At 41.2% G+C, this 14,910-nt stretch overlaps 1 pseudogene; it reads right to left on the bottom strand.

Moving 5' to 3' along the window:
- LOC127452269 (centrosomal protein of 112 kDa-like) overlaps positions 1 to 14,910 on the bottom strand; it is a 284,785-nt pseudogene that overhangs the window by 135,156 nt on the left and 134,719 nt on the right.

The raw sequence follows: 14,910 nt of genomic DNA, 5'->3' as shown, positions 1-14,910 counted from the left end.
CCACTATTTTTGAAAGCTTATTTGTTTATGATGTTTTCTTTTACCGAAAGGTATATGAGAAACTCTTATTATTTAAACTTTGAGCATTTATATGGCGTATTAAAGAACTTTATACTAAAATTCTGTACGATTTTGTAATTTGTGTTATTATATCGATTCGGGATTATATCTGATCGTGAACCTCATATCGTATATTGAACTGAATCATGAGATAACCATATCGTCCCATCCCTAGCTTTTTGACAGCAAAAGATGTATAAAGTAAAATTTCAGCACTTTCAAAACCTGCTTAACTATGCGATTAATCACAAGTACATATTGTAATCATCTGACAGCACTAACACTTATAAATCTACATATAACTATATAAAATATTTTTATATAGTGTTATATATCTAAAACCATTTTGCTTATTTAAATAGCTTAAATGTAGTTAGCAACTTTTTATTAGCAGCTTGTAATGTAGCTAACTATTTTTTTTAAAAATAAAAGTAGCTTGAAATTAAGTTTAACTACTTTGAATTATGAGTGGCTTGTAGATAGGGAAGCTACAGTTTCAAAAGCGTCCCCAACACTGGTGCTCTGTAATGGATTAAAAGACTGATTTTGTTTTAATCAGATCAGGGGAAAAGCAAGAATACAGTAGACATGACAGAAAAAATGCAGTAAAAGGCTATTAAATATAATCAAGATGTTTGTAAGTAAGCACAAGGAAGAATTATATATTTTTTTTCATATGCACCAATATGGCATACGACATTAAGACATTTAGACATTACAATGCAATTTTTGAGTGATGATGCACGCAAATGAATTATTAAACCCATTCATTAAATTGAGTGTTTCATGAAAATAATAAAATACCTTATCATTAAAATATCTCTTAGGCCATGCCCACACTAATCCATTTTCACTTGAAAACTCCATTTTCAGTTTCAAAATGGAAGAAAACACCAGTGGGAATAAGTGCTGTAAACATAGCGGAATCAATGGCTACATTTACATGCACCTTCATGATGCGATTAAGGCAATACTGTGGTTAAACTGTTGCTCATGTAAACAGAATATTGCGATTACGCTAATAATCAGAGTAATGATAATCGCAGTAAGATATGTGGAGTATTCCTATTTTAATCACTTTATACTGGCATGTAAATGCTTTAATCGCATTTCTTCCTCTCTGACCAAAGTGCACCTGCACTAGTGCTACAGATGGATGATGTTACGCTCAAGCACAGGTTCGAAAACATCACAAAACAGAAGAAGCTGCACTTACTTCTCGGCTTCATGTGAAACAGCAGTTCCATGCACCGTTTTCCAGCACTGGTGCTCCCCCATCTATAGCCCCAGGGCAAAAGAAAACATATTTTCCAGAGTTGTGAATGTCCGTTTGCAGTCTTAATTGAATGATGGTGAGATAAAAAGACCATATTCCACAAAAAATGGCAAGTACGTCTTTCAAACGAGTTTGTCCTCATGGGCGGAACACAACAACATCCAGCGCATGTATTCTGATTCACAAACAAGTCTCTTATGTACCGATTCTCTTAAGTGAATTAAAACAGACAGAGCAACCAGTGTAATCCAATAAACAAATGACTCTAATGAACTGATTCTTTTTAGTGAATCAAATGAGAGCGCATCCAGTGTAGTCGAAAATTACTCTTATTAACTGGTTCTTTTAATAAATCGTTCAAAAAGACTCACAAACTGATTGACTAATTTTCCTTGTGCCATGCTGTATTTAAAGATACATATTTGCAACAAGATGTTTTTTGTTATATTATTTGATAAAAAAAAAAAAAAAAGCTATAATCAGAGTATTGGCAAATAGCATGTAAACGTGATTGAAGAGATTGGCCCAAATCATGTAAACATCTTAATCGAATTATTCCTTATACTCAGATTATTGCAATAATCAGAGTATTGGTGTACATGTAAATGTAGCCAATGTGTTTTTAAAATGAAAGTGGATTAGTATGGATATGACCTTAAGGCGCGGTCACATTTACCTTTGCACAGAGAAATTTCGAGGGCGAAGAAGGTGTGGGAACCCGTGTGTTTGATTTCTGAGTGCTCTTGTTCAAATAAATAAGGCTGGGCATAGAAATGCATCTACAGTATTCTCCAACTTAAAACTCTTCAGACATGTTTTGTAAATTCTGTTCTCTGGTTTGTGTGCAGCTGTGTTTTGATCTGTTGTTAATATCGCTGTGGTGGACTTTTTTTAGATAAACAAAGAGTTTTTGCTTGAACGACCCATCTCACAAGTGGGGGCTGTTGCTCTCATGCACTCTCATGAACACGCACATGAGAGCAACAGTCGGTTAATATTTTCACTGAATAATCAATTCGATTTAGGTTTCTCACTAAACCTTATCATATGCCTTCAGAACAAGGCATGAGGTGCATAAAATCATTAATTAGACTTCTGAATTATACTTTTGTGTCCTTTTGAAACTTGAAGAAGTGGTCACAATAAACTGCCATTGTATGACATCACTGAGCACAACATTTTTTTTCACAATTTCTCTCTTAAGAAAGTAAGTCTTTGGGGTTATAACTACACAGGCGTGAGTAAACATTGATTCAAAACCTTTCATTTTTGGGTAAAACTATCCCTTTAAGTCTGTCTCTTAGTATGCGCTCTCAATCTGTGACAAAAGCAGCAGGGGAAAAACTGGGCTAATGGAACGATCTTTAGGATACATAACTCGCTACATAAAAAAATAAAATAATTACAGCAATATTGATAATGTTTTATTTTATACTGTCAACAAAATAACCATAATTATAATACATATATATCATCCAGCAACCCTAGGTCTGAATAATGCTCTTAGCCTAAAGACCTATAACAAACTCCATATGACATACATGCATCTTTATATTTGATTCACACTTGGCCTTCAACATTCAGCCATCTCTGGACGTAGGCTATAAACACACACATTGTGACATATGGATTCCAGGTGGATTAAACCTCTCCAAAGCAGACTGAAGCCAAAGGCCGTCCACTCAATGAGCTCATCATGAGGGAATGATAACACATCTACAGCAGATCAAAGCTGAGGCGAGCACATTAAAGCCAGAGAGAACATGCAATGCTAAAATGCTCAGCACCCTCAAAAGAGGGGAGCCTCATTCCTGCATCCCCAGAGAGAAAGAAACGCTGTAGCTCACACACTTTACTACTCACATGCAAATGCACAACATTCAAAAATAACTCTTTTTAACACCCTCATGGTCAAATATTCCTTTGAGAGGGATGATTCAAGAAGAACTGTTATAGCTCAAATATGGCTCTTGGTAATGAACATAGGACAATTGAAACATGAAGTACAGTGAGCAGTTCAATGACCAATTAATGTAGTATTGTGACAGTGTCTTCATACAAACTGCAATGAAGGAAATAGCATACTACCATACTACTTGTCATGATTTGCCCTTCACCTTCCCTTTATGTTTGGACTGTTAAACTTAATTTCCCATCATGCACCTATTTGATCTCTCTCTCTCACCTGTTCCCTATCATCTCTTATTGTTCCCAGCTGTATCTCGTTTGCCCCAGTGTATATATGTCCTTGTGTTTGTTCAGTCTTGGTCAGTTGTTTGTTCCTTGTTACCCTACATGGATGTTACGTTTGTTTTCTTGTTTTGTTCCTGTGTTTTCCCCGTGTTGTATTTGGACTCATTTGCTGATTAAATTAAGCCGCACTTAGATCCTGCTCTCTTCACTTCCTGCAAACGTTACACTACTCTTACTATTTCTGCAATATCTAGTATGTATATGAATTTACGTATGCATAGAATACCTGGATGACCTACACAGAGCACACTGTGTAAAATACTAATGCCCTGAGTGTATATATCCAATAAGTTTCTTGTTGTAGTAGATGTTTTAATTTATTACCACCTCTTATCAAACATGGGATAGATTCTACTCCAGTAACTCGAAGGGAGCTAGCACTGCAATCGTCATGGTTACGAATGTGCCCATTGCAAACAGCGCCCCAGCCCATTTTGGAGGCGTCTGTCGTGACCATGACGCGCCTGGAGACCAGTTCTAAAGGAACACCTGCCCGTAGAAATGAGAGGTCGGTCCAAGGGCTGAAAAGACGGTGACAGACCGGCGTGATGGCCACGCAATGTGTCCCGTGGCGCCATGCCCATCTCAGGACTCGAGTCTGGAGCCAGTGCTGAAGCGGCCTCATTTGCATCAACCCGAGCGGGGTGGCCACCACCGAGGACGCCATATGCCCCAAGAGCCTCTGAAAAATTTTCTGTTTTCTGTTTGAACGCCTTCAAACAGGCCAGCACCGACTGGGCGTGCTCGTTTGTAAGGCGTGCCATCAAGGAGACTGAGTCCAACTCCAAACCGAGAAAAGAGATGCTCTGAACCGGGAGGAGCTTGCTCTTTTCCCAGTTGACCCGAAGCCCTAGTTGGCTGAGGTGTGATAGCACCAGATCCCTGTGTGCGCACAATATGTCTCGAGAGTGAGCTAGGATTAGCCAGTCGTCGAGATAGTTGAGAATGCGAATGCCCACCTCCCTTAACGGGGCAAGGGCAGCCTCTGCGATCTTTGTAAAGATGCGAGGAGACAGGGACAGGCCGAAAGGGAGGACTTTGTACTAATACGCCTGACCCTCGAATGCAAACCGCAGGAAGGGTCTGTGTCGAGGAAGGATCGAGACGTGGAAGTACGCATCCTTCAGGTCTACCGCCGCGAACCAATCTTGATGCCGGATGCTCGCCAGAATACATTTTTGCGTCAGCATTTTGAACGGGATTGGCCGCAACCCACCACCTTTTTCCGGTATGATGAAGTAGGGGCTGTAAAACCCTTTCTTCATCTCGGCTGGAGGGACAGGTTCTATCGCGCCCTTCCATAGGAGGGTATCGATCACAACGTGCAAGGTGGCAGCGTTTTCGCTCTTGACCAAGGTGAAGTGAATACCGCTGAACCTGGACGGGCACCTGATGAATTGAATCGCATGGCCGAGTCGGACGGTCCGGATCAGCCATCGCGACGGATTGGAAAGCGCGAGCCATGCGTACAAGTTCCGCTCAAGGGGGACCAAGGGGACAACATCGTCGGACGTACCAGCAGGTGGGGCCTCGCGGCGGGGCAGAGCTCGAGGTGCCACACCACGTCTTGGCCGTGCTGAGTCTAGGGACATCGAAGCACTTACCTGGCTCCTTGTGACCACCCCCGGAACAGTCTGGGATGGGGGAGAAAGAGGCCTGTCCTCGTAACCCGTGGAGACTGCCACATCGGGGGCGGCTGTGTGCCACAGCTGGGCGCTCAGGGGCAGAAGGGCAACCGCTGGGGCACCAAACCTGCAAGAAAGAACCCGTGGATGGTAGTCGTGGTGACAACCGTACACACCGGGCATGTGACCCAGGGAGGAAGGAAGCCGCTCTTTTGCTGAACTGTTGGGTACCGCAGCCACTTGGGCATGTGGCGAAATCAAACAAATAGGCAACAAAAGATTTTCCGCCTGGCACTCCACCGGGGGATGGAGTGGTCTTTCTACCAGCTCCACGTGAGTGGGTTCCCTCATCCCTGGGTCACCCGTCTCAGGGGCGCTTTAAGGACCTCCGTGGGTTCTTAGGTGCCTGCTGTGAGATGGGTGGCGTCTGCTTCCTGCGGTGGGCTCCACGCCGGGGCCAGGCCGAAGGGGCGGGCTGTGGCGGAGACGGTGCAGTCACCACAGGGCGACTCCCTTGGTGACGAGCAGACGAGGTGCGGGATCTTGAGCCGCGCCGGGGCAGGATGTGCCGGATTGCCTCCGTCTGCTGCTTCACCGCCGAGAACTGCTGGGCAAAGTCCTCGATGGTGTCGCCGAAATGGCCCGCCTGGGAAATGGGGGCAGCAAGGAACCGTGTCTTGTCGGCCTCGCCCATCTCGACCAGGTTGAGCCAAAGGTGGCACTCCTGGACCACAAGTGTGGCAATCGTCCGCCCAAGAAACCACGCTGTGACCTTCATTGCTCGGAGAGCAAGGTCTGTCGCCGAGCGCAGTTCCTGCATCAAATCTGGGGTGGAACTACCCTCATGCAGTTCTTTCAATGCCTTGGCTTGGTGGACCTGCAGGAGAGCCATGGCGTGCAGGGCAGAGGCAGCTTGTCCAGCAGCGCTGTAGGCTTTAGCCATCAGGGACGATGTGAGCCTACAGGGCTTGGACCAGGGCTTGGAGCTTAGGGTGTCCACGCCAGGTGGCGGCGCTCTGCGGGCATAGGTGCACCGCGAGCGCCTTATCCACCGGGGGAATCACTGTATAGCCCCTGGCCGCCCCGCCATCGAGGATAGCGAGAACTGCAGAATCTGGGCCGGGCAGTAAAAGGTGCCTCCCATGACTTCGTCAGCTCCTCGTGCACTTCCGGGAAGAATGGCACTGGAGCGGGGCGTGGCTGCTTTGAGCGGCGCCGCGAGCCCAGGAACCAATCATCAAGCTGCGAGGGTTCAGGGGAGAGTGGAGGGTTCCACTCTAACCCGACGCTCGCGACCGCCCGGAAAAGCATGTCCGTCATTTCGGCATCGGCCTGTGACTGGGCAATCGTCCCCAAAGGCGGAAGCCCAGCTGAGGCTTCTACGTCCGACTGGACAAGCCCGCTCTCCGATGCTGCGCTCGAGAGCTCATCATCTTCGCGGGCTCTGAACAAGAAGCCAGACTCGCCGTGAGACGAGCCGGCGAACTCATCCGGAAGCCCGATTGGGGCAGACGAGCATGCTGGGGAATGGGAGGTTTGCGGGGGGATACCCTGGCGGAGACGATCCCATTGGGGTCCCCAAACCGCAACGTTGCCATGGTCATGTTCTCGCAGTGAGAACATGAGCCATCCACAAACGTTGCCTCTGTGTGGGTCAACACACAATCGGAAAGGCATCTTTAAAAAGACACGTCTTTAAAAAGACGTTCCGTGTGTGCCGCTCTTTTAGAGAAATATATACTCTTTTAGAGGAAGAAAAGCTCTTTCAGAAAATATACTGTCTTGTTTTTCTGCCGAAGCGCCCAGGGGCATTCTCTGCAGTGCACCAGTGCAGAGGAGGGAGAAGCCGCTGAAATGCGCCGTCAGATCCAGCAGAGGTGAATGAACAGTAATATTCAGCTCAATGAGCATGACCGTTTGGCTCTGAAGAGAAAATCTGAATGAGTGGTAGCATACCAGCTCCTTTTATACCCGTATGTCCGGGGGAGTGGCATGCAAATAACACTCACCAATTTTCATTGACGTTTATCAAAGACCAGAGGTGTCTCGGGCTCCCAAGAGTGACCCCTACATCGACACAATATTGAGTGAGTGACAGATAGGGAAGGCCAGCTTCCTTATAATGTTTTGCCATTGGATATAGTAAATTGAAAGTACAAATGTCATATTTGTGTATGGCATCTCTCATTTGAGATTCCTTTTTGTTCGACCAGTGTAAAAATTGCCACATTCCCATTATAACTGGTAGACAACATAGGAAGTTTTTTGTTGTTACATAGCTTTTGTACCTCTTTGTACATGTTTTAAAATATAATTCCTAAGCAAAACTTATCTGATGACATAAGACAAAATATCGGTATTGGCCTACAGTGTTTTGTTCAAATCAATATTGTATCAGCCAAAAATTTTCATATTAGTGCAACCCTATTTAAAATGCAAAACAGCTATTTTTATTAAACAGATTATAACTGGACACCATGTGCAGAATACAGTGCCTGTCCACTTTGTTTTTTTTACGTAGTTTTCTCATTTATTTTTTTTTCATAGGGATTTTCAAAAAGTCTTCATTAAAGAGATATGATTCAAATCAGACAGCTCAGAGGTTTACAGAATGTCCAAAAAAGAAAAAGTATTTAAAAATCAGAAAAGGACAAATGTGCAAGACTATTAACTTAAAATTTATTTTAAGAAAATAAACTTTAAAAACAATTATGTAAAATATAAAATTATTGATTTAAAGTTGTTGATTATAACAATAATTGTTGATTGAAACAATATAGCTTAAGATTATTGCAAAACATTCACATTAAATATATATATATATATATATATATATATATATATATATATATATATATATATATATATATACAGGTGCATCTCAATAAATTAGAATGTCGTGGAAAAGTTCATTTATTTCAGTAATTCAACTCAAATTGTGAAACTCGTGTATTAAATAAATTCAATGCACACAGACTGAAGTAGTTTAAGTCTTTGGTTCTTTTAATTGTGATGATTTTGGCTCACATTTAACAAAAACCCACCAATTCACTATCTCAAAAAATTTGAATATGGTGACATGCCAATCAACTAATCAACTCAAAACACCTGCAAAGGTTTCCTGAGCCTTCAAAATGGTCTCTCAGTTTGGTTCACTAGGCTACACAATCATGGGGAAGACTGCTGATCTGACAGTTGTCCAGAAGACAATCATTGACACCCTTCACAAGGAGGGTAAGCCACAAACATTCATTGCCAAAGAAGCTGGATGTTCACAGAGTGCTGTATCCAAGCATGTTAACAGAAAGTTGAGTGGAAGGAAAAAGTGTGGAAGAAAAAGATGCACAACCAACCGAGAGAACCGCAGACTTATGAGGATTGTCAAGCAAAATCGATTCAAGAATTTGGGTGAACTTCACAAGGAATGGACTGAGGCTGGGGTCAAGGCATCAAGAGCCACCACACACAGACATGTCAAGGAATTTGGCTACAGTTGTCGTATTCCTCTTGTTAAGCCACTCCTGAACCACAGACAACGTCAGAGGCGTCTTACCTGGACTGAGGAGAAGAACTGGACTGTTGCCCAGTGGTCCAAAGTCCTCTTTTCAGATGAGAGCAAGTTTTGTATTTCATTTGGAAACCAAGGTCCTAGAGTCTGGAGGAAGGGTGGAGAAGCTCATAGCCCAAGTTGCTTGAAGTCCAGTGTTAAGTTTCCACAGTCTGTGATGATTTGGGGTGCAATGTCATCTGCTGGTGTTGGTCCATTGTGTTTTTTGAAAACCAAAGTCACTGCACCCGTTTACCAAGAAATTTTGGAGCACTTCATGCTTCCTTCTGCTGACCAGCTTTTCAAAGATGCTGATTTCATTTTCCAGCAGGATTTGGCACCTGCCCACACTGCCAAAAGCACCAAAAGTTGATAAATGACACCAATGGTGTTAGTGTGCTTGACTGGCCAGCAAACTCACCAGACCTTAACCCCATACAGAATCTATGGGGTATTGTCAAGAGGAAAATGAGAAACAAGAGACCAAAAAATGCAGATGAGCTGAAGGCCACTGTCAAAGAAACCTGGACTTCCATACCACCTCAGCAGTGCCACAAACTGATCACCTCCATGCCACGCCGAATTGGGGCAGTAATTAAGGCAAAAGGAGCCCCTACCAAGTATTGAGTACATATACAGTAAATGAACATACTTTCCAGAAGGCCAACAGTTCACTAAAAATGTTTTTTTTATTGGTCTTATGATGTATTCTAATTTTTTGAGATAGTGAATTGGTGGGTTTTTATTAAATGTGAGCCAAAATCATCACAATTAAAAGAACCAAAGACTTAAACTACTTCAGTCTGTGTGCATTGAATTTATTTAATACACAAGTTTCACAATTTGAGTTGAATTACTGAAATAAATGAACTTTTCCACGACATTCTAATTTATTGAGATGCACCTGTATATATATATATATATATATATATATATATATATACACACAGTTGAAGTCAGAAGTTTACATACACCATAGCCAAATACACTGAAACTCAGTTTTTCACAATGCCTGACATTTAATCATAGAAAACATTCCCTGTCTTAGGTCAGTTATGATCACTACTTTATTTTAAGAATGTGAAATGTCAGAATAATAGTAAAGAGAATGATTTATTTCAGCTTTTATTTCTTTCATCAAATTCCCAGTGGGTCAGTAGTTTACATACACTTTGTTGGTATTTGGTAGCATTGCCTTTAAATTGTTTAACTTGGGTCAAACATTTTGGGTAGCCTTCCACAAGCTTCTCACAATAAGTTGCTGGAATCTTGGCCCATTCCTCTAGACAGAACTGGTGTAACTTAGTCAGGTTTGTAGGCCTTGTTGCTCGCACACACTTTTTCAGTTCTGCCCACACATTTTCTATCGGATTGAGGTCAGGGCTTTGTGATGGCCACTCCAATGCCTTGACTTTGTTGTCCTTAGGCCATTTTGTCACATCTTTGGAGGTATGCTTGGGGTCATTGTCCATTTAGAAAACCCATTTGTGACCGAGCTTTAACTTCCTGGCTGATGTCTTGAGATGTTGCTTCTATATATCCACATAATTTTCCTTCCTCATTATGCCATCTATTTTGTGACGTTCACCAGTCCCTCCTGCAGCAAAGCACCCTCACAACATGATGCTGCCACCCCCATGCTTCACGGTTGGGATAGAGTTCTTCGGCTTGCAAGCCTCACCCTTTTTCTTCCAAACATAACGATGGTCATATGGCCAAACAGTTCAATTTTTGTTTCATCAGACCAGAGGACATTTTCCAAAGAGTAAGATCTTTGTCCCCATGTGCACTTGCAAACTGTAGTCTGGCATTTTGGAGCAGTGGATTCTTCCTTGCTGAGCAGCCTTTCAAGTTATGTCGATATAGGACTTGTTTTACTGTGGATATAGATACTTGTCTACCTGTTTCCTCCAGCATCTTCACAAGGTCCTCTGCTGTTGTTCTGGCATTGATTTGCACTTTTTGCACCAAACTATGTCCATCTCTAGGAGACAGAATGCATCTCCTTCCTGAGCGATATGATGGCTGCGTGGTATATTTGCGTATTACTGTTTGTACAGATGAACGTGGTACCTTCAGATATTTGGAAATTGCTCCCAAGGATGGACCAGACATGTGGAGGTGTCGTGTGGAGGTAGGCCTTAAAATACATCCACAGGTACACCTCCAATTGACTCCAATTAGCCTTTCAGAAGCTAATTGGCTAATTGCCTAAAGGCTTGACACAATTTTCTGGAATTTTCCAAGCTACTTAAAGGCACAGTTAACTTAGTGTATGTAAACATCTGACCCACTGGAATTGTGATATAATCAATTAAAAGTAAAACAATCTGTCTGTAAACAATTATTGGAAAAATTACACATGTCATGCACAAATTAGGTGTCATAAACGACTTGCCAAAACTATAGTTTGCTAATATTAAATCTGTGGAGTGGTTAAAAAATTTGGTTTAATGACTTCAACCTAAGTGTATGTAAACTTCTGACATCAACTGTATACATATTATATATATATACAGTATATATATATATATATATATATATATATATATATATATATATATATATATAATATTTAATTGCTTTATTCACAGGTGGTTGCTGCAGAGCTCTTTGGGCATGATTTGCTTCCCGCAATTCTCTGATTGGTGGATCTCTCTTCAGGATCATAGGTAATGTGGTTTTTCATCAGGAACTCCTATGAAAAGTGATTTTTTTTAAACATTAAGAGGATTAGTTCACCCAAAAATGAAAATTCCGTCATTGTTTACTCACTCCTGTGTTGTTATTGACCGTATATGACTTTCTTTCTTTTTCTTAACACAAAGGAAGAAATTGTGAAAACATTTTGTGCTCAGTGATTTCATACAATAGCAGTTTATGGTGACCACCTTTTCAAGCTTCAAAAGTTCACAAAATATAATTCAGAATTCTAATAAATTATTCCATGAGACTCATGATTGTTATGAAAGCATACGATAAGGTTTGGTGAGAAACAAACTGAAATCTATTGTATTATTTAGTAAAAATGTTCACTGGCCATTCACTCGTGACATTGGGGCATTCAAGCAAAAACTTGTTTATCTAAATACAGGTCCACCACAGCGATAGTGACAACAGAACACAACACAGCTGCACACAAAACAGAGAACAGAACTTACTCTTTTGAAAGTTTTTGGACCGGTTCCAGTTCACAGTGGATGGAGTTACCCGCCTGATGCTGAAAATAGAAAACAAGAGATCGATAGAATTTACCGTCGCTCGTCACTGCTGGTTAGGACAAAAACTCTGATCACCTTTTATCACGTGACATTTGCTGTCAGGTTAGGACACGGTGTGACTTTGGCAGCATGTAGCCTCTATGTTTCTGTTTGATTGAGGACTCCGTTTCAGTAAAAAATAGGGCTGGGCATAGAAATGCATAAATTCTTCAACAAAATCTTCAGACATGTTTAGTAAGTTCTATTCTCTGTTTTGTGTGCAGCTGTGTTGTGTTATATTGTCGCTATCGCTGTGGATAGACTCCAAGTACAAGATTCGCCATCATTAGGCCTGTCACGATTATTAAATAACTGTGTGAACACAGTTAATTGATCTAACCGCGGTTATTTGAGGTAACCGAGTTTATTGCGCACCTCAAATTCCAATCACATTTCACTGTCCAAATATTGGAATTCTGAGGGAATTTGCCATAAAGCATCTGCAGAGGTTCGTGCCAAACTCACACGAAAATATATACGAGGATTTTGATAGTGAACGCAAAGTGCTCCAGTTTCACTTTAATTGAACGATCGTCTAATGGCAAATGTTGTTGTAGTGATCGTGTAATGTGGTCGTTGTGGGTTCATATACGCAGTATTAGTGGCACGCAGTGACACAGAGAGGATGCCTGCTTACTATATTTTTGTGGAGATGATTGAATGAAGAAATATATATTTAACAGAATCTCTTCCTTCATGAGAAATTAGGGCTTGTAAGTTTAATCGGACAGCCTTAAAATAACGTGTAAAGAATTTATGCCATAATATTTAACTATTGCACAATATCATATCAATAGCTAGCCAGGTTGGCTGGGTTACAAAAACATCAGAGTAAAAATGGACCAAGGCTATAATTAATCAAAAAGAGGGCATATTGTAAAATATTTCAATAAATATAATTTTTAAAATATAAATTTCATGTCATTCATACTTTTTTAAAAGCCTTAAAGAAAATCATACATCCATATTTTATTATAAGATTCCAAAGTAAAATATGAATAAATGACTTCTTAAGTTGTATGGCACACATAAAACAGACAATTAATCATCATTATCGCAAAAGGTCTAAAACAGATAATTAATCGTCATAATCGCAATTATTTGTTTGACAATTAATTGTCGCCAAATTTTATAATCCTGACAGCCCTTGCCATCGTGAAATCAATATGCAGCTCAACGTGCCAGCGATATGCATTTTCCTCTGCCTGTGTGCTTTCAAAAATATCAGCTCTGACAACCCTTGATGGGAAGAAAATATCTGGCAACAGTTTGTAAATTCTGACTGTTTAACTACTAAAACGTTTGCTTTTGTAAATTCAAACTGACCCAAATAGACATGCAATAACTTATTTGACCCAAATTAAGAAATGCACATTGTTAGTCTGATAACATGTGTTCATTTGGGATAATGTGGACCACCAGGAGTGTGTGCTGCTGCTGAATCGGTGAAATGTGTGACTCTTGGGTGGGATAACATTGAGGGACGCCTCTTAATCAATGTCATTCCCAGTGCAAAACACACATGCAGTGACACATGCCATAAAACTTCTGTTTAAAATGTGGGGTGATTACTCAAAGACGTGGTTTGTGTCCAATATGACAAAACAACATCTGCATCCCTTAAAACTTCCAGAGGAAATTCCAAACACAGGGCTATGTTCGGAATAGCACACTACCATTCTACTTTCTGCAGTATATAGTATGTATAGTGTGCATTGTATGTGTATTTTATGTATTCTGTAGTATGCACATTTTGACAAAGGAAGTAGGACACTCGGGTACTTTATGCAAACACATTTGCATACTATGCACAGCAGACATACTACAGAAACTGTAAGAGTAGTATGTTAGAATGCCATTCTAAACCTATCCATAGTTTTAGCTTTGAGTTCTCCCTGCTGTCTCAGATGAGCAGTGTGTCTGTATGGAGCCCCCTACAGGCAGAACAGGGGTGTGCAGGCAGCTGATGGTATGCATGTAATGTCTTGTGGAAAGAGTGACTGTGTGATTTAAAGGCTTTCAGATGCATGAACCAGCAGGCTGTTTTTCCATTTTTATGCAGCATGGCACGCCTCTCGCTTCTCTCCTAGCAACAGCGAGTGAATCCCCCAATAAACGGGCTTCTCTCAATGTGTTCTGGACACTTTGGTTTCATTAGTAATTTATAGTAATATAGTAATTTATGTTGCTTCAGAACATCAGGCATGTATTAACCACATATGTATGCAGAACATAATTCATAAACAATGCAAAGCTAAAACAAAAAAGAAAAGAAGAAGAAGAAGAAGAAGAAAACTGCACATCATTGCAAAAAGTATTCCCTGAGTTCAAGGTGTTGCCCTGGCCTCCAAATTCCCCTGATCTCAGTCTGCTTGAGCATCTGTGCGATGTGCTGGACCAACAAGTCTGAACCACAGCGGCTCCACCTCACAACTTACAGGACTTGAAGGATCTGCTGCTAATGTCTTGGTGCCAGATACCACAGGACACCTTCAGGGGTCTTGAGGAGTCCATGCCTCAGCGGGTCGGTGCTGTTTTGGCAGCACACAGAGGACCAACAGCATATTAGGCAGGTGGTCATAATGTTTTGGCTCATCAGTGTACAGTATATCTATATATAACTGCAATTTCTGTTATTGCCTTCTGTAAAAGGAGTGAATTATACATCATTGTGAAATTCGAATAGTGAAAATGCAGTCATAGATCAAAACAAGGGCAAATGTTGTTACTGATATCAAAAATGATCATTTTCACTAGTAGTAATGCCATTGCTGATAACATGAATTAACATTTTAACGAGAATTTTTTTTTTTATTACAGATCTACATAATTTATATTTGCATGATTAAATGTTGAAAGGGCTTTCGATACCTGGTTACAATACGCTTT

The sequence above is a fragment of the Myxocyprinus asiaticus genome, chromosome 14, assembly GCF_019703515.2.
Source record: "Myxocyprinus asiaticus isolate MX2 ecotype Aquarium Trade chromosome 14, UBuf_Myxa_2, whole genome shotgun sequence".
NCBI classification, from domain to species: domain Eukaryota; kingdom Metazoa; phylum Chordata; class Actinopteri; order Cypriniformes; family Catostomidae; genus Myxocyprinus; species Myxocyprinus asiaticus.
Note: the sequence above shows the minus strand (reverse complement) of the source record. Positions and strands in the feature narration are given on the sequence as shown.